At 38.3% G+C, this 21,585-nt stretch overlaps 1 protein-coding gene across 1 annotated transcript in view; it reads right to left on the bottom strand.

Annotated features, from left to right (window-relative positions):
• Positions 1 to 17,186, bottom strand: part of IL1RAPL2 (interleukin 1 receptor accessory protein like 2) — a 671,170-nt gene extending 653,984 nt beyond the window's left edge. The window contains exon 1 of the mRNA XM_063431954.1: positions 16,563 to 17,186. The gene's annotated coding sequence lies outside the window, so the exon portion shown is untranslated. The remainder of the gene's footprint in view (positions 1 to 16,562) is intronic.
• Between the last annotated feature and the right edge of the window lie 4,399 nt (positions 17,187 to 21,585).

Raw genomic sequence — 21,585 nt, 5'->3', positions numbered from 1 at the left:
CAGCTATAAGCACACTTTTAGTATGAGAGGATACCCTAAACTCACACTCCAAGGTAGCATCATTTACCAGATTCCCTCCACCTTTCACTACTGCAAACTAGATAGCAAGAAATGGTAAAGACTGCACCAAATGAATAGTTCCTCCAGTCCATATTACACTGTTCTTTATTTGGCCACTCCATGTGATATGGTGGTAGCCTAGACTTGTTAACACAAAAAAAATATATATATACAGTTGCAAGAAAAAGTATGTCAATCCTTTGGAATGATATGGATTTCTGCACAAATTGGTCATAAAATGTGATCTGATCATCATCTAAGTCACAACAATAAACAATCACAGTCTGCTTAAACTAATAACACACAAAGAATGAAATGTTGCCATGTTTTTATTGAACACACCATGTGCAGGTGGAAAAAGTATGTGAACCCCTAGACTAATGACATCTCCAAGAGCTAATTGGAGTGAGAAGTCAGCCAACTGGAGTCCAATCAATGACATGATATTGGGGGTATTGGTTACAGCTGCCCTGCCCTATAAAAAAAAAAAAAACACACACCAGTTCTGGGTTTGCTTTTCACAAGAAGCATCGCCTGATGTGAATGATGCCTCGCACAAAAGAGCTCTCAGAAGACCTACGATTAAGAATTGTTGACTAGCATAAAGCTGGAAAGGGTTATAAAAGTATCTCCAAAAGCCTTGCTGTTCATCAGTACACGGTAAGACAAATTGTCTATAAATGGAGAAAGTTCAGCACTGCTGCTACTCTCCCTAGGAGTGGCCGTCCTGTAAAGATGACTGCAAGAGCACAGCGCAGACTGCTCAATGAGGTGAAGAAGAATCCTAGAGTGTCCGCTAAAGGCTTACAAAAGTCACTTACAAATGCTAACAACCCTGTCTACAATACGTAAAACAAGAATGGATTTCATGGGAGGATACCACAGAGGAAGCCACTGCTGTCCAAACAAAACATTGCTGCACGTTTACAGTTTGCACAAGAGCACATGGATGTTCCACAGCAGTACTGGCAAAATATTCTGTGGACAGATGAAACCAAAGTTGAGTTGTTTGGAAGAGACACACAACACTATGTGTGGGGAAAAAGAGGCACAGCGCACCAACATCAAAACCTCATCCCAACTGTGAAGTATGGTGGTGGGGGCAACATGGTTTGGGGCTGCTTTGCTGCATCAGGGCCTGGACTGATTGCGATCATCAAAGGAAAAATTAATTCCCAAGTTTATCAAGACATTTTGCAGGAGAACTTAAGGCCATCTGTCTACCAGCTGAAGCTCAACAGAAGATGGGTGTTGCAACAGGACAATGACCCAAAGCATAGAAGTAAATCAACAACAGAATGACTTAAACAGAAGAAAATACGCCTTCTGAAGTGGCCCAGTCAGAGTCCTGACCTCAACCCGATTGAGATGCTGTGGCATGACATCAAGAAAGCTATTCACACCAGACATCCCAAGAATATTGCTGAACTGAAACAGTTCTGTAAAGAGGAATGGCCAAGAATTACTCCTGACCATTGTGCACGTCTGATCTGCAACTACAGGAAACGTTTGCTTGAAGTTATTGCTGCCAAAGGAGGTTCAACCAGTTATTAAATCCAAGGGTTCACATACTTTTTCCACCTGCACTGTGAATGTTTACATGGTGCGTTCAATAAAAACATGGCAACATTTCATTCTTTGTGTGTTATTAGTTTAAGCAGATTGTGATTGTCTATTGTTGTGACTTAGATGATGATCAGATCACATTTTATGACCAATTTGTGCAGAAATCCATATAATTCCAAAGGGTTCACATACTTTTTCTTGCAACTGTATATTAATATTACTGTAATTGTGAGTGGAGTGACAGAACTATTTACTAGATAAGGGGTAGGCAACCTTCTGCACTCTGAATGTTTTGGACTACATCTCCCATAATGCTAACAAAGCATCAAGGGAGATGTAGTCGACAACTTCTTGGGTGCCAAAGGTTGCCTCTCCCTGTACTAGATAGTTATGGAGGTTTGGAGAGGATGGCCACTGTTCCAGCGACACAATCAAATGCTATGCCAAAACAGGACTGTCTTTAAGAAGAGACTGCACTCTGCTTGTAGACTTGCAAGCAAAATGAGTCATATTAAAAAAAAAATTAAAAACACACACATATATATATATATATATAAATTTAAAAAGTGTGCGCTGAATAATTCTATATTGTAATGCAGAATATGTTGATCCTTAAATTGTGAACACTGGTCAGAAACACTTACTGGTATGCAGAATATAAACTGTGAGAACTGTCCATGGTGCTGAAAATCTGAATATCTGTGGATGCTAGGCATAATGCAGAAAAAAAAAAACATCTGTTAGCACTGTCCGTGGTGCTGAATTACATGAAACCACTTTTGTTTTGTCTTTAACCAACTTATCTTGGATATATTTTCTCAAATGTAAAGGTGATTCCCTATGTGAGTTTTATTGTAACTAAGGCTTCATTTCTGTAGCAAATACTTGGTCATTTACAAAAGAATTGTATTACTTAATAAATGACAATCTCCGTATATCAGGATGCTGATCACGGTGTCATTAGGCCTAAAGTCTGATTTTAAAAAAATAAAATAAAAAATAAAGTTTTTTTTTTTTTTATTAAAAAGTCTAGTTTTCTAGGTGAGTGGCACGCTGCATGAAATATGGATTTACTAATTACTACTTCATAACTAAATATTAAATTTAGATGCATACAGATTTAATCAGGGAAAATATAATACAGGTTAATGGCAATGTGACATTTTGCTTCATAGGTTATTCCATATAAAAGCAGGATACTGTGTGATCATTTATCATAGATTGATGACCTAAAAAGTCAGAGTGACAAATGACTAGACCAGGTTTGCCGAGAAAAATAGAACACCAATTATCTTTATGAAAGATAAATTAGTATATGATGAAGCAGACTTTCTCCAGATGTGCTCCAGTTTAGTTCAGGGTACGGATTACATTGAAAGGGGGTTTGATATGTATAGGGATAAAGTGAGGACACAGAGAAAAATAAATAAATAAAATGTTTGAAATGTTTATTAGAAAATATACAGAAAAGGAATGGAATATTGACAGATAAAAGCTGCCCATATTGGTCCACCATCAAAATCTGGCTAAAATCTTTAAAATTCCGCCACACAAGAAGATGCCATATACTATAAAATGTATCTTCCACCTGGGACCTGATGTCTAAAGTGATAAACTACTTCCTTCCTCATTTAAAATTTGTCGTCCAGTACTAAATGCCACATCTCTACGTTTAACAACTTTCTGTGAATGCCCACATCACAGCCTTTGCAACTGAGAACAAAACTCATGAGGTCATCACAAAATGAGACATGCCCCACTCTAAGCTACACCATCATTTTGTTTATGCTGAAACCATGGGGGTTAAAATGTAAAAGAAGCAGACAAGCCACATTACTTCCACATAAAAAAAAAAAAAAATACTATCAAAGTAGAATTAATTTTGCAACAATCGGTTATCATCGGATTTCCAAATTGGGTGCAAATAGCTGTACTTAAGGGTCTTATATACACACACTGTCATATTGTAAGCCAACATTCTAGAACTTCATTCAGTATGGTTTAGTAAATTTAAACTGGCCTTAACACATCTCAGACAGAGCGTTCTGGTTACAAGTTCACTGTATCCCAAACAGCTTTCTCCTTAACCCCTTAAGGACCAAACTTCTGGAATAAAAGGGAATCATGACGTGTCACACATGTCATGTGTCCTTAAGGGGTTAAACAACAGTCTGAAATCTCTCGATAGCAGTATGCCATCATGGAGAATTTCCAACACCCAGAAGGTGTAATGACTAGGAATACCCTCTTCCTTGGATGTGAAAAGCTCAATAAACATCACAGGATTCAACTACAAAACCAATTCAATCACTCACTCATGTACACCCTTGATTACTGTAATCCCTCCTAGTCAATTACCTCTCATACAGCATTCCCTATTGTAATCAATCATGACTGTTCTGTAGATATAATCCATCTCTCTCGCTTTCATTTTGTCTTCTAGGCTAGTACCTACACACAGACTGTGTACCCTCAAGCATCAAGATTAAAATCCTATCCCCGTAACACATGAAATAATGCCAGGTGTCCAATATATCAAAACATTCCGTTATCACATACCCACAGTGCACCTCGGCTCTCCTGAAAATATAAAAGTGAAAACACAAAAAGGAGCACTACCGACGGCTTCTTCTACAATTCGCGACATAAATAATCCTAAGAAATTAGAGAAAGTTTATAAAGCCAAAAATAAGTAAATAAATAAATCAAACAGGTACTATTCTGGGTATAAGTGCTGTACAAGAAGTGGTCAGAAAGAAACCGGTAAGAATGTTGTAACCGCAGCTGGTTTAGCCCTTTACACCTATAGCAGCATCTGTTTTGCCTTGATAAATCTCCCCCTTGAACTTTAAAATGATACATTTTCATGTATTTCAGAAGTGCGAGAACCACAAGAGATCTGCACAGATGGTTTGATGCCTTTGCACCAAAACAATAGCACTCTATAGAAGTAATGCCAGCATTATTATATACACAGAGTGGAACAATAAAGTCGGTTAGTTAAATGTTTGTAGGGTCTTGTTTCAAAGCTCTAGACTGGCTTGCAGTCCTTGTGTATTAAATGTGTACACTCCACAGTTTAATTAGATTTGAACAAGATACAAACAAACATTCTGCTAGTCAATAATATAAATAATTTAATATAGTAAAAAATAAATAAAATTGTGGAAGAAATGTTTTGACATTTTCTTGTCCAACACAGTTGGTTTCCATACTATACTAAGGGCTCCCTCTAGTGATACATTTACAAATCAGGACCACCAGGAGCATGTTAAAGTGTTTTCATGTGATTTATCATGAAGAAATGCAGAAAGAGAGAACAGTATACAGAATGGTAATCATTCTGGAACAAGTGAGAGATCAATTTATTTTAGTCCCTCTGTTTGCAATGATAATCACTGTAATTACAATATCCTTTAACCTTCTACCACACTTAAAAAGAGAACACAGTCCAATCGTGTTTACAGCTAACATCCTGCTCGTTTATGCAATAACCAATCACGTTCTTTTATTGAAACACTGAGAAGCCTGTTCACAAAACATCGAATGATCGAAAATGTGCAAAATAATTGCACATATTGGGAAAAAAAATCATTTAATAAGTAATGCTGAACACGGTATTTCACCAAAAAAAAAAAAAAAAAAATTATTATTATTATTATTATTATTGCTGGAGTTATTAACCAAGTGCTTAATTGCAGTAAATGTAAAACAAAACTGACATTCAGCTTAAATTAAAGTTTCCCAAATCAGAACTTTTTGCCTAAATGTTGCAACTGTGTTTTCAATTCCCTAGATCTCACAGTTTGGTTGGCAAATAAGAATTATCCTGTATTATTTTACAGCTCGTAGCAGCGTATGCAATATACATCTCCAACTGTATATGTCGCAGTTGTATTTAGGCAGTAAATATATAGATATACATGCATTTATTATTTAGAGGTTATCTTATTATTTTTGCTCGAAACCAAATAGAATTTTTGTTCTTTGTACTAGACCAGTTTAAAAAGGTATTGCTCCAGGCCTACACTACCATGTTGTTGTGCTGATGTTGAGTGCTGCAAACTAAGCAAAAAAAAAAAACAAAACAAAATATTCAAAAAATGACAAAAAGGTGACATGAAGTTAAATCACCTGACACTGGCAAAATAACTAGATACATGGGGGGTGAGGGTACAACATCCTTTACTCCCCCCTCCGCACCCCACGCACACAGACAACTGTCCATTTTAAAATAGAACATTAGCAAAAATGTGAGAGAGAAATTTTCTTGTTATAGTAGTGGTTATAGATTGCTTCTATATTTCAGATGATAACTCAGTCCCATTTTAGCTTTATTAACCCCAACCCTAGAGCAATAGCTGTTCAATCTAATTCAATTTGTAAATGTACAGCAAAACATTTGACACCCAGGCTGAAAAATCAGCTAAAGGAGGGGAGACCTTCTACCTTCTTGACAAAACAAAATATACATTTGTTGTTTGTAATTGCTGCTCTTATTCCAACATTTCAGCTGTTGGACATTGTTTTACCCTCTTCTCTGTAGTCCAATATCAGTCACATTGCAACGGTATAACCCAGTTCTCTGCCATTTAGAATTTCCATCTATTGTTTGTTTATTTACATAGGATTGAGGTCTGGTATGGACAATCCCAGAAGAGTTTATTATAAAGGCATGCTTTTCTTGATTGGGAAAAACTTCAGTTTGTTGTAAAAAAAAAAAAAAAAAAAAACAACAAAAAAAAAAAACACAATATGTATATTTTGTTAAAAAAAAAAAAATACACATTGTCTTAAGGAGTGGCAAGATGGAAGCTATTTTTCACAATCTCTCAGACTAGTAGAGATGTCATAATATGAAGGTCACAAGCAGTGAGTGGTTGGTTACTTCAGAAATTCCTTCTTTTAAATCCAAATTAAATTTTGTTGCATCTGAAGACAGTATGTAAAAATGTGTGTAATGCTTTATAAAAAAAAAAAAAAAAAAAAAAAAAAAAAGGATTCAAGATGTTGATGTCAGCAATGGGAGTAGGATTCTAAAGTATGTTTAGTCAGGAGAAAAATTTTGCTGGTAGAACCACACAGGCAATTGACAGGTTTGAGACAAAATATAAGAGTAGAATTGTATAAGGGTCTCAATAAAGTTCCTGAAACCCAGAGTTGGTGACAAGCGGAGATATGTGTTAGTAATAGACACAATTTAGATATTGTCTAGAAGGATCGTGCAGTGGGAGTTGCAAGGCATTAGCAGAGTGTTAAAGGGAATGTGGGATGGCGATAGACACAATAAGATTAATAGTGTCCAAAAAAAACAAAAAAAAAAAAAAACTCTGTAGTGCGAATTGCAGGGCAAATCCGAGAACTGTGGTTCACAAGACCGTGAATGCCAAAATGAAGTATAATTGCAGTAGGAGGTGGAGATACCTTTCAATAAATAAATTAAATCAGAAACAAGCAATGGTATCTTCTAGAGAAAGACAACTATAGAAGAGTTCTAGCATTTACAGTCCTGGTCAATTATCCAGTGTAAGAACTCAGAACCCACAGGAAGGTGAAGTAAACAAATTACATGAATTATTAAGGCAATAGGAGAATAAAGTCCTCCAAAATATTCTCCTAAGAGGGGACTAAATTAGGCCAGTCATGCGTTTTAGAGGAGAGCGGTCAGTAGGAAAAACGTTAAAAAAAAAGAAAATAAAACCCCCAAACTAAACTATATACAGTCAGTGTGGACCAGTATTTTGAAAGAGGTACCAATGTTGGACAGTGTGCAACTAGGTGTTGGGTGCCGAGTGCCCAAGATGTGCTGCAGGCCTCGGAGTGGTCTCTGTATGGGAGGCATTGTACTAGGCCCATACCATGATGACTCCGAGGACCGTATGTTAGACCCACGCGTTAAGGCACAGCAGGCTTAGGGATCCAGTGACGGTAGCATGGCTCGGCTTTAGGGTGGGTTTTGCGAATCCACAAGCATTGCAATGGGAAGTTATGGGGCTGGGGGATTGTGGCCTAAACAGCAGGCCTCAACTTCCAGCTGAATGTGTTCCGAGGTGGAACTCAAGGAGGTTTGATGATAAAATACAGCTCTCACAACAGCCTACATTGCGAGCAGTGCAGGAAACTGTGTTGTAAACAATATAACAATTTAGATGACAAAGAAAGCAATGAAAGGTGGAAAGAGCTGGAGGTTTTGGAAAATTAAGCCAGCTTAGATGGTAGGGGAACTGAAGGAAATTTGTTAATATATTATGAACAAGAAATCTTAAAAAAAAAAAAAAAAAAAGAAATCTGTGTGTGTGTGCACAAATCAGCAAAGAATTAAAGATTTTTTTTTAGAAATCCTACAGAAAAGGAGTCCTAGTGTTCACCGGAATCACTTCAACTGATGTCAAATGAAAGCAAAATGGTTTTGAACAATCCAAGCAAAATAGCCCTGCAGTGGCTATGGTGATTGGAGTGTTCCTTTAAATAATCAAATATTAAAAATATTTTCCCCAACTTTAATATGATTTGCTAAGTGGTTTTATTTTCTCCAGAAAGATCTGAATTTTCAGCCTTTACATCAACAAACGCATAAAAGACTTACTGATGAAAAAAATAAAAAAAAAATAAAAACCAAAAGTATTTTTTATTTTTTTTATTAAAGACCACAACACTTCAGCCCTCCCCCGAAATTCTCTTTTACTGTCACATTTCATCAATTCAATAGTAAGACAGAAGACACATATTTAACCTTTAAGCAGTCACAACATGGCAGTAATATCCAGTTCATGCAGATGTACCTATACAGTGTGTTAAATGACATAGCTAGCAAATGTGTTGATCTACACATTGTATGATGCTCAATAAACAAACACAATTCTCACGCTTCCCTGAAGGGGACCTTGATCCACACTTGTGGGTGACGTAGTCTGTCTTAATATATGCAGATGTGCTTGGGGCAGTGTATAACCCGCACTCTGAATAATCACACAGCCAAGATGTTCTAACAAATAGTAACAAAAAGTGTAAGACACAATTGCATTTGGCTGCATGGCACAAGACACATTTCTTGGAATGTGAACATTCGGTATTTCATTTACATTTATTAATGGTTTGTCCAACTACGCCAGTATTCTATATCTGCTTTCATTGTTAATTTATCATACAACTAAATGTACTCATTGATTCCTAACCCCATCAGACATGATGAACAGCTAATTAAGCCGACTTAAAAGGTGCGCTGAGTGGCTGAGAGAGTCAATAGATTCATTTTGCCAATTCTACTGTCAACATTAATTTGTTTGGGCACCTTCCTTGTTAAAGAGTAAAGCAGAAATACAACAATCAATATCCGTCTGATTAATAACAGCAAACATACTATGCAGGAATTCCTTACCATGCAAAACTCTTCGATATAAGGAGTCTTAAAGGGGAGGAGTATTTGGTTTTTTTAGATAAATGTTTACTTATCCTTATATATAACAAAATATGTTTTTGTAAAGTGTGAAAAAAAAAAAAAAAGTCACATCTCTGCAACCTAGACCTGGGTGCCTCCACCTTGGTTTCCTGTCAATCATTGTTTTAAGCTTAATCCTTTTCACCTGCGGTTAGAATAGAGAGAGCATACAGGGAAGAGGAGATGAAACACATGCTAAAACTATCTGTTAAACCCCAAAGTAAACACACACACTTTGCCATTGCAACAAACAATTTAAAATACTTTATTTTTTACTACAACCATTAGGAAGAATGTGATGAGATAGCAAAGAGTCAACATGTCCATATACAGTATCTCACAAAAGTGAGTACACCCCTCACATTTTGTTATATCTTTTCATGTGACAACAGAAATGACACTCTGCAACAATGTTAAGTATACAGGCTGTATAACAGTGTAAATTTGCTGTCCCCTTAAAATAACACACAGCCATTAAGGTCTAAACCGTTGGCAACAAAAGAGTACAGACCCTTAAGTGGAAATGGCCAAATTGGGCCCAATTAGCCATTTTCCCTCCCCGGTGTCATGTGACTCGTTAGTGTTACAAGATCTCAGGTGTGAATGGGGAGCAGGTGTGTTAAATTTGGTGTTATCACCCTCACACTCTCTCATACTGGTCACTGGAAGTTCAACATGGCACCTCATGGCAAAGAACTCTGAGGATCTGAAAAAAAGAATTGTTGCTCTACATAAAGATGGCCTAGGCTATAAGAAGATTGCTAAGACCCTGAAACTGAGCTGCATCAAGGTGGGCAAGACAATACAGCGTTTTTATTTTTTTGTTTCTTTTAACAGGACAGGTTCCAATCAGTAAAGGCCTCGCCATGGTTGACCAAAGAAGTTGAGTGCATGTGCTCAGCGACATACCAAGAGGTTGCCTTTGGGAAATAGATGTATGGGAGCTGCCAGCATTGGTGCAGAGGTTGAAGGGGAGCAGGGTCAGCCTGTCAGTGCTCAGACCACACAGTGCATCAAATTGGTCTGCATGGCTGTCGCCCCAGAAGGAAGCCTCTTCTAAAGATGATGCACAAGAAAGCCCTCAAACAGTTTGCTGAAGACAAGCAGACTAAGGACATGGACTACTGGAACCATGTCCTGTGGTCCGATGAGACCAAGATAAACTTATTTTGCTCAGATGGTGTCAAGCGTGTGTGGTGGCAACCAGATGAGGAGTACAAAGACAAGCATGGTGGTGAGAGTGTCATGGTCTGGGTCTGCATGAGTGTGTCCAGCACTGGGGAGCTACAGTTCATTAAAGGAACCATAAATGCCAACATGTACTGTGACATACTGAAGCAGAGCATGATCCCCTCCCTTCAGAGACAGGGCCGCAGGGCAGTATTCCAACATGATAACGACCCCAAAAACACCTCCAAGATGACTACTGCCTTGCTAAAGAAGCTGAAGGTGATGGACTGGCTAAGCATGTCTCCAGACCTAAACTCTACTGAGCATCACAAATGGAAGGTGGGGCACCGCAAGGTGTCGAACATCCACCAGCTCTGTGATATCGTCATGGAAGAGTCGAAGAAGACTCCAGTGGCAACCTGTAAAGCTCTGGTGAACTCCATGCCCATGAGGGTTAAGGCAGTGCTGGAAAATAATGGTGGCCACTAGTGATGTCCCGAACAGTTCGCCGGGAACCGTTCGCCAGCAAACATAGCGTGTTGTTCGGTCCGCCCCCTATTCGTCATGGAGGTGGGAGGGTCTGGGAGGGAGGGTCTGCTGCTGATTGGCTGGAATGTGTCTGCTGACTGTGAGGTACAGGGTCAAAGTTTACTCAATGATGACAAACGCTAACGCTATGTTCGCCAGCGAACGGTTCGGGACATCACTAGTGGCCACACAAAATATTGACACTTTGGGCCCAATTTAGACATTTCCACTTTTGGGTGTACTCACTTTTGTTGCCAATGGTTTAGACATTAATGGCTGTGTGTTGAGTTACTGAGGGCACAACAAATGTAGACTGTTATACAGGCTGTACACTTACTACTTTACATTGCAGCAAAGTGTAATTTCTTCAGGGTCGTCACACGAAAAGATAGAATAAAATGTGAGGGGTGTACTCACTTTTGTGAGATACTGTAATTACCTTGCATTAACATACCTTGGCTGTGTAATAATCCAGAGTACAGGATATTTGCGGTTTCAAGAATATATGTATAGACTAAGAAAGACCTCATCATCTATATGTGCGGTTCAGGGCCTTCAGGAAACCATGGATATGTTTTACCTACATCTTATACAAAGATTCTAAATATCCATGTCTCCTTTATCCAACATCTAAGTAGGTACAGGCACCACAGCTGCCAATATCTCCTCAACTCTTAACACGTGGTCCTTCCTCCAATGTTCCATTACTCCACTTTCTCCTAGAATAAAAGCTAGTTGTTATGTCTTGTTCCTGTTCACATAATTTTGTGAATGCTCACCAATTTACTACATTAGCCACTGAATGGCCTTCATAGAGGCATTCATGTGCTGCAGTTTAAAACAAACAGAATTGTATTAATTTAAAGGGTTACTCCAAGTAATCATTGTGCCTGGAATCAGGGTGTGTAGTTTTTGGTGTCTGAGCCAGCACATTGACACCAGATACCCAATGGAGACACACTGCCCCCCTCTGACACCACCCCACACCGGCCTCTCCCTCTGTTACACAAAAAGGTTTAATCTTTTTTTCCCCCCATTTGAGGGTGAGAGAATTACGACCACAGCAAGGGTTACTCTTACCAAAACAGGCGAACAGGCGTTTTCTGAAAACACCTTTAAAAAAAAAATAAAAAAATAAAAAACTTGTTAGAACCCTTTAAACTTTTACAAAGGGTGCTAGGTTAGTTACCAAACAGGATCATTTGTGTCACATAGCAAGACTTCCCCTTCAAATGTGGGCAAACTGTGAGATCTGGTTTGGGGATGTTTTGCATAATCTCATAAAATGTATTTTATTGTAACTCTTGCAAGCTTTGTCAAGTGTTTCACTGTTATCTTTGTGGACTCAATTAATTAAGTTCAATTAATCAAACTGCAGGGTGGGCCAACCCAGCTAGCAGACACACAAACTTTTCCTGTTTGCATAGAAGCTTATAAAAATACATTTTAAAAAAAAAAATACAGTTATTTTATAAATCAGAATACACATTTTTGGTGGGGGGAGATGGGGAGGGGAAAAAAAAAAACTCAGTAAAACTCAGTACCAGTCTAGATCAGTGGTTCCCAACCCAGTGCTCAAATACCCCAAACCCAAGATTTAGGGATTACCTAGTGGTGTCCAAGGTGTTTTTAGAAAGAAAAAAAAACAAAAAAAAAAAACAACACTTTAGAAACAACAGGGCAATTCCTGAATCCAACCTGGTAGGTGGTACTTGAGGACTTGCTTGGGAACCCCTGGTCTAGATGATAAACTTTATAAAAAATAAACACTTGCAAACAGGGACCACACACACACACACACACACTTAAGAAGGTGATCAAATCTGTCCTGCCTCACAAACCAGGGAGAATTCACATCCTTTAACCATACAAGAGAAAAAACAAAACCGTGTCACACACACGATGCATCCAAAGTGGAGTGCCAAAATAAAATCCTGCAACTTTGGAATTCTGTGTGTGCCTGGATGGTTTTCTTTAAACTATCAAAGAGACGGATTTGACACTAAAACTGGAAATGGAGAAGCAAAATTATGGAATTTAAACTCACCAGTTTCTACAAACATTTTCTTTTAACACTGCACTATTAAATGAAGATTGATTAGGTCGACATAAATGCAAGACCACTTGTGTGGAGCCATTTTTTGTTCCCACATGGAACAAATGTTTGGCCAGGATTTCTTCCTCATAACAAAAATGTTGATCTGCCCAATAGATCTACGACACACATTTACGATCTACGATTTAGTAAAACAAACTACATTCCGCATGTCATCGATCAAATCCCCCATAAGGTCTCTGATGACATAGAAAATATGTCATTCCACGAATCATAGCAAAATTCTCCCAGGTGACCACAACTCTAATTCATTGTTCAACTGCTTCTGTGGCCAGGGCAAACAGATGTGTCATCAAATTTATGAAGTCATTTTACGGAAGAAAATTACTAAAACAGACCGCGTACGTCTGCCTAAAGCCAGTAATAAGATCCATTATAGAAAACACAAACAAGCTTTAATTACTAAAGAGACATTACAAAGTGTACTTCAAATATTTTAAGGCCAAAGTAGCCAAACTGGAAACATTCTCTAAGCCAGCTGTGCTTACAGTTTGATTAATTTGGCCTGAAACTTGAAATTCACTTTGAATTCTGACTTAAGTGAATGATCCTGAAAGCGTCAATCTATGTAAAAGTCAGAAGGAGATGGCAGCATTCGTGAAAGCACAAAAAACCTCCAACATCTGATCGTAGACAAATATTAACAACATTTCTAACATATTACACATTGCAGTTCTTCTTGATGTAGTCAGAAGCATATGAATGGTCAAAACCGGAATAGAGGTCAAGATGAAGTGCCCCCTGGCAATACAGCTGTTGAAGACAAACAAACATTCTTACTACGTCAAGCAAAGGAATACTGGATGCGCATGTGAGAGATTAGGTATATGCACATCATGAGTGTAGAAGACTGACAAATCTTAACTAGTAATAATAAATAATAATAATAATAATGTCAAAAAAAAATTAAATAAAAATAACACATTGCCTGCTGAATGGCCTCTGAAGTGCACCAACTCAATATTTGTTCCTCTCTGTGGGTGCACGCCAAAATTTAAAAAGGAGAAACAAAAATACAAACAAACTTGGGTTTGTACGTTTTTTTCCTAACCGATATTAAAGATAATCAGACACCTAGATCAGGTGGCACTATACCACCAAATGTATTAATCTTTCCGATTGTGAAAGACACAGACAGAGAGTTGAATGTGGGATCACTCATATTCTATGAAATCAATGTTAAATTTACAATCAGTATTTTCTTCACCTGGTATGGGAACCTTTCCTTGGCAATGGTTCCATATTAAATGGACAAAACTTTTTATTTAAATTAAACAATTGTATAGTGCTCCCATGTAACTGCTATGATAAAGTTTGCAAGCTGGCGATTCCAAAGCAGATTATATTGAATATATACACATACACACACTGTAAACCTACAGTTACCAAATCAGTCCCTAAAGATGCCCTTAGATACCAGCCATGACAATCCCATACATGAACACTTGGTATGTTTGTCAAAGTTCAATAACCATTTGCTGGGTTACCAATATTCAAGCAGAGATGACTGTATGCACTATAGCCCAGGGGTAGGTAAACTCTAGCGCCCCTACTTGGTGTAGAACTGCAACTCCCATAATTCCACATGGAATATTTAACTTCTAAAATGCTGATCGGACAGTTTTGGACAACTCTATCCTAATCTTTCAGGAATACCTGGATGCTGATAGATGTACATGTTAGACACAGAATTAATAATTCTTACTGCTCAAGTGACTAAGTGTAGTTTTAACAAAATGTCCATTTGTTGATTGCTCGCTTCTATGGGAATATTGGCCACCCACAACACAACTATAATAATTGAGTTTTGTATGAGCAGGGAACATGGCATGTCGGACCAATGTTGCAAGACACCAAAAGTACCCACTATCACATACATGGTACAATCTGTGTATTTCCATCCAACTCAGATGCCTTACAGGTTAGCAACCCCATTATAAAATCACATAACCTTTTATTATTCACCTGTGGTCAAGAAGGGTGCCATTTAAACAAGCACACCATTCTTAGTTATTTTTATGCACACCTTTGTATCAGGGATATCAGGGAAACAAAAGAACACAAAAACTCAGAAGCCTATAAATAACTTCAATAAAGGGCTATGGATCGGGTTGTCAGAGCCAAGACGTTTAATAGGTACAATATCACTTCTTGCTAATAGGCTGTACATGCAAAGCACTGTTGTATATGTACAATGTGATTTAGGAAATAAATCAATGAGAAATCCCAAAGGACTACATTGATTAGTTATTGGATTAATTTGTGATGGATAGGAATAGGACAAGACTTTTTTTATGCGAACAAGTTACAAGTGCCCAAAAAATCTGGACACACAGAAAGGTAACCCTAGTTACAAGGTTTTGAGACTTCCTGGGGTTTAAGTATTGAGCCAACTATGATGAATCAAAAAAAGGTGTTATTCCCTTATTTGGGCCAAAAATGGTTTGGAATGAAAATTAAATTATAATATATATATACACACATATATATATATATATTTTTTTATTATTATTTTTAAATAATCACTATTTAGTAAATACATCCCACGGAGTAAATAAATACAAACACTAACTTTAATAATGTACCAGATAGCTGGCAAGCTTTCTATAGTTTGACCTTTTATAAAAAACACAGTACATAAAATGTACTGTAAGAATCAAGCTGTGATTATGAAGAAAAATACACACATCTCTCCTTACACTCCAAGCGCACCCATTTTTTAAATCTAATGTAAAAGTAGAGACAGGCCCAGTAGGAATCTTGTAGGATAAAATGAATATTTGACCTACTGGAGAGATAAATCAGATTTACTTCCATAGTGTGATGTACCCAGTTGCAATCCTAAATCACAGCAGCTGTGTGAAAGGAAGTTAAAATTCAGCAATCCGCAGCAGAAATAGAATCATTCACAAGGAGAGCATAAAAAAAGGAACCACAGATGGAGAAAGCTAATAAACTACCACAAATGGGAGATGTCAGAATTACTAAACTGATTAACTGAAAATAAATAAAAAAATAAATAAAACTGCACAACGGCATATACAGTGCAAAATTAGGTACATGCACACAAATATATTTCATATATTCGACAAAGTTCCACATGCACAGTGCAAACATTTCATGTAATGCAGATACTGCATGGTGTAGGGAATGTAAATAAAATGGATCCAATATTAAATGCAAAGTTAAATTTACCCCTTAAGGACACATGACATGTGTGACATGTCATGATTCCCTTTTATTCCAGAAGTTTGGCACTTAAGGGGTTTTAAACAATGCGATAAGATCTCAAGTCATCAATGTGTACCCCAACTATTAGGTCATTTATTTCCTGCACATATTCAGACATAAAAAGGGAAATTAATTTGGAAATGTGAAAGTCATAGATCGTTTGCATTGTTTAACAACATATTAAACATGTGTCTTTGGGTTGTAATTCATTAATAATGGTACACAGGATGGACACAAATTGTGCCAACTGAAGGTAAAAATGCAGTTGAAACTCCAATCAATAGGTGAGGAAAAACAGGGCTCTCAGGGATATCCTGAACTCTAAATAAAAGGAGTCTTAGCAATATCTGCCAAGCAGGTGTTTGCATGAGGACATCTAAAACAGAGAATCGAGTATTAAAAACAAACAATGTAACTAAAATATGCCATTTAATGGTCCTGTGTTCTACAGACCTTTTGTGTGTCTGATGGCTGTAAGTAGAATACAGTCTGTCCGATCTTACCTAATTCTTCCACATTAGGAGTAGCTGTGGAGTTTTCATTAATCCCATATATTAGCTTTTCTTTAGCAATGCCCATCAAAGCAGGACAGGTAGCATTGAGTGACATGGGAAAGTGCATTTAATTTCCCCCAAGATGTTCCACAAAACTCAGTCATCATAGGGTCCCTGTGATCTGCAGCTAAAATTAAACAAGGGGTCTTCAGCGAGTGATAAAAAGCAGCTGTTTTTGGAGGGGGTTCACACTTAAGCCTGTACACTCCATGCCAGCAGCAATCAATGCCCTCTTGATCCACAGGAATTCAGTGAATACACTCACTTTTCTTCTGCTTTCTTAAAAGTTATCAGTAACCCCAGTCTGCATCCATCAACTCATTCCCCACAGGAGTGCAAGGCAGACCACATGCATGTGTTGGGAATATCCTACAGACACGTGTCTGCTTGTAAAATCCTCTGACACATCTACAAGGACCGGTATAGTCATCCCATAGTTTACAAAGAACAGATCCAGCTTTTAGGGTGACCCCCAGGTCCTCCCAGGATGAGGTCCCGAACAGCACTGAGATACTGAGTTCCCTGTACACACACACAGGCTGCTGCAGACTGCTGGATTCAGCTCTGCTCCCCTGTCTGATGGACAAGCTGCCTGCCGACCAATCAGCGTCCTCGATGGGAGGGCTCAGAATGCCTGATACTCTAACATTCCACCTTAAAGTTACAATGACATATTGGTGCAGTCATTCCAGTGATACACAGGGTTCTGCCAAGCAAACAGAATCAGGCTAAATTCTAATGATCATTGCAGTGCAGCCTAATGATCTGACGCAAAACCTCCTGGGTATAAAGCAAAAAATAACAGCTGGGAGGTCACCACATAATTAATGCTGCCCCCTCCACCTTCCACTCAGCTAGAATCCTGAGTATGCATCACTGCTTTAGCACAGGTGGTCCAGGCTGCCTCACAGATTGATTAAATCACCTGTGCAAAAGGAGGGACACTCAAGCTGATCCATTTGGCACTTTAGAGATTGTAACCTTGACCTCTTGCATGGTAGAGATGTCTTTTGTAAATTAACTCCATTATTATTTAATGTTAAAGGAGTCGGAGCTTCCTTTCTGTATAAGCTACAAAGGCATAATTAGGCTAACCCCTTTACCCCTTCTTTATAGATCGATGGTGATGGGAATAAAATGGTTGTCAGTACATCTAGGAGAACGTATGACGTTCATTTTTATTTATATTTTTGACCAGGGATAAATATATATCTGATAATTAGAATAGCAATTTTCATATTGAAGTCTATTAAAAAAAAAATCGATTTTTAAATACCAGAGTCAGAGATAAACCTCGCTGGTAATAAAATCAAGTCTGTGGACACACAACCTGCTGATAACTTGCACATCCTGTGGGTAGGGGGATGCTCTCTGTAAAAATTTAACTCCTTTAACCCCTTAAGGACACGACATGTGTGACATGTCATGATTCCCTTTTATTCCAGAAGTTTGGTCCTTAAGGGGTTAAGAAAAGGGGTCAGGCAAGTCGCATTGTGTATAAAGTCTGTCAGCATGAACCATCAGATTGCTTGTAAATAGAACCTGATGCACATGCATTGTTTGTCTTCCAGATCATTTATCTGTTCCAGAAGGGGAATCCCAGGTACACACGTTTTATGGTAAGGTTAGTTTAAATGGGTGTCTTTTAGAATTTATTATTATTAATGCTATTATTATTTTAATATTGATCAGTTTTGCTCAGTATGCCCCACTTTTGATGTAAATAATTAAAGGAACACTCCAAACCCCTAGAGCACGTCAGCTTGCTGCATTTGATTTGGCCATTGACCAATTTTCTCTGGAATGTGAGACTGTCACTACTGACAGCCTCCCTGGGGCTCAGTGGAGAAGCAACAAGAGAACTCACCAGGGGGGGGGGGTGTTATCATTATTTAGTTTATTGTTTTTGTTAGGGGGTGTTCTGCCTGGCACTGATGGGGTTAAAGGAGCACTTCATTAAATCCAATATTGGTTTTAACATTGGAATGTTCCTTAAGGTTTCTGGATAATGTCCTGTCTGGTTTTTACTGTAAAAACTGATCATTTTGACACAACGCTCTTGCTGTGCCTAGGAAGCAGTGCTTACAGGATAATAGCAGCAGCACTGTAGAAATATCCCACATGGGTTTATTCACTAAACTCTGAATTGCAGTGAATTTAAATCCGAAAGGTAACATTAGCCAAGCTGGGAAAGTTGCTGAGTTGGATAGTTTTTTCAGACCAACTAGTTCAGCCTATTTTTTTTTTTTTTATACATTTGGATTTCAATTAAGTAATATTCAGAGTCTACTTAATTATAAACCAGAGGCGCTTCACTAATTTGTTTTGAAAGCTCACTGCAGAAGCTGCACAGCCTGGGATTTTTATTTTTTTGAAATTATTTTTTGAAAAAAAAAAATTGCATGAGGTTTGAATGTTGCATTCTTAATGATACATAATATAAATAAACACAAGACAACTTCTTTTATCCAACTTGTTTATTCAATACTTCAATATTGCACCTTGGAGTATGGCCGTGAACCTTTATTACGGATTTCATAATTCTACTTTAAACATAAAACCATAATTTTAAAACCAAACCGAAATATTAACCATTAAAACTTTCCACCATTAAAACTTTCTAATGCTCCGCCCCCCACCAAAGCCAGGAGCCATAAATTCCAAGGCTCCGCCCCCCACCAAAGCCAGTAACCATAAATTCCAAGGCTCCGCCCCCACCAAAGCCAGGAGCCATAAATATTTATCATAAAACCAATATTAACCAAATCCACCCTCCTGTGATGCCCAGGAGGGTGACTTATATCCCATAATAAGGTCACGACAAGAAGGGAGGGTGGGTGGGAGCAGCAGCTCAGTTATATTTAAAAACGGCCAACCTTGATAGTTGTCTGGCACAAGCTGAGGTAAATAATTTGGCGCCTTTAAATTTATACTCCTCATTTTCCCGCCACTGCTTATCTCGTGCTGCGATCTACCAATCAGGGCTCTTGCCCTGATCGCGACCTTCCCGCTCTGCTAATAGCGCGTGCTGCCCTGCACCTAACCCTCAGTGCGCTCTGCTGCTAACCTAAACTCACCAATACTTACCCAACAGCCTCTGCTCCATCAAACCTCATGAGGCTTGCTCCTTATGCACTTCGCGTGCCCGACATTATGTTTAGTTCCATTCTTTACCTGTCTCGTGCCTGCTGCAACCTAGATTGTCCTTTATTATTATTATATTATTTATTTATAGCTGATGGGTACTCCATGAAAGTAGCTGCCCTGTAGTATGTAGAATTCTGCTGCTAAAATGTTGCAGTAGGTAAATACAATAATCATAATTGTCCTTTGGCGTCCCTTTTTATTTAATTAATAGATTTTCTTCTACACATTCTATATATTGCAGCATAGCACTTTTCATTCCCTACTCTAGAATATGTTAAAGTGATATGTGTTCAGGGAAAGATTGTGGGTTTAGCAGTCCTATCTGTAACACGGTTTCCTTAACCCATTTTTATTTATTTTTTTGCATTATTAATAATATTTTTCAAACCGAGTACCTCTTTCAAACTTTAATTCTACCAATATCCCTACTATCAAGCATTTCTTGCGTTCATTTCTCAGATGAAGCCGGTATTGAGCAGAGAGCAACGCAGAAACTGGAAATTCAAAGATAATTTTTATCTTCCTGATTTTATACACCTGAAATTAGCTCTTTAACTATTCAAGTGCCTCAACAGCCTAATGCAGTGCACGTATGTATTAAAGGGCCTCCCGGGAGCCTTTTATAACCAATTCCCTGCTGCGGCTGATAGTGTAAATTTGCAGGGAATCCCCTTAATTAATAGCAGGAGAGCTATAATTTGCTCAGCAAGTGAGTTAAGCAGCAGCAGATCTTCATGTGTATCTCCTTTTAATTACTCTTTTCTCATCAAGATCTCTGCTGCAGCAACAATAAGTGACGGCAAGCTGCCTAAGTGGAGCTGGTTAATCAGGGCTCATAAGGTCTGTCAGAGGCATAGAATGAGCAGAACGTTCGGGGGTTATTGATAAAGAGCATTTACAGGGGATAAACGTGGAGAAAGCACCACCAATAGAATGTTAGAATGTTCCTGCCAATGGCTCCATATTTAGAACTTCGCACCGTAACACCAGGCCTGGAAGAACTGCCGGTACATCACACTCAGCCAACCACATACATACACAATCTGACTCGAGGGATGAAAGAGAGGCCCTTCCTTGGTTCTTGCAACTGGACCCTGCGGTTTCTAGTTCTGCCTGTTAAGGACCAATGACTTTCTAAGCTGTCTGTTCCTTAAAGCGGCACTGTCACCGTTTGGGGACTTTGACAAATTAGCAAAGTCCCCTGATGCTGAAATCACTGTTTAGTAGATATACTTCCAATAAAACATTTGTGGTTTTTTTTATTTTATTGGAGGTATATCTAAAACACTTGTAAAAGCTATAGATTTGTTGCCTAAAGCCTATTTCCCTCTAACCCAGCACATCCTTTCTATAATAACTGACTAGCCAATGCAGCTCAATGAGAAGTATTTTTTAAGGCAGGGGCTGTAGGAAATTGCTGCCTCTTGAGTTAAGCTCCACTGAGCTAACCAAAGCAGGACGTAACAGGACATGCTATTTGATTGCCTGCTGGGGGATGTAACAAGGTTAATTTATAAAAGTACCAATTTCCATTGAGATATGCACTGTTTGCACAAAGACACACTCTTCACACAAAGTGCTTTAGGGGTCTTGAGTGTACCTTTAATTATCTTCACTCTAACATCATATGCATTTTTTCAACTGCAGCGTGCACCTTTCATACACAATTTAAAGGGACACTATAGGCACCCAGATCACTTTATCTCATTGAAGTGGTCTAGGTGAACTGTCCCTGTCCCCTTAACTTTGCAATCTAAAACATTGCCGTTTCAGAG

This window comes from Pelobates fuscus, chromosome 9, assembly GCF_036172605.1.
Source record: "Pelobates fuscus isolate aPelFus1 chromosome 9, aPelFus1.pri, whole genome shotgun sequence".
In the NCBI taxonomy this organism is placed as follows: Eukaryota; Metazoa; Chordata; class Amphibia; order Anura; family Pelobatidae; genus Pelobates; species Pelobates fuscus.
Note: the sequence above shows the minus strand (reverse complement) of the source record. Positions and strands in the feature narration are given on the sequence as shown.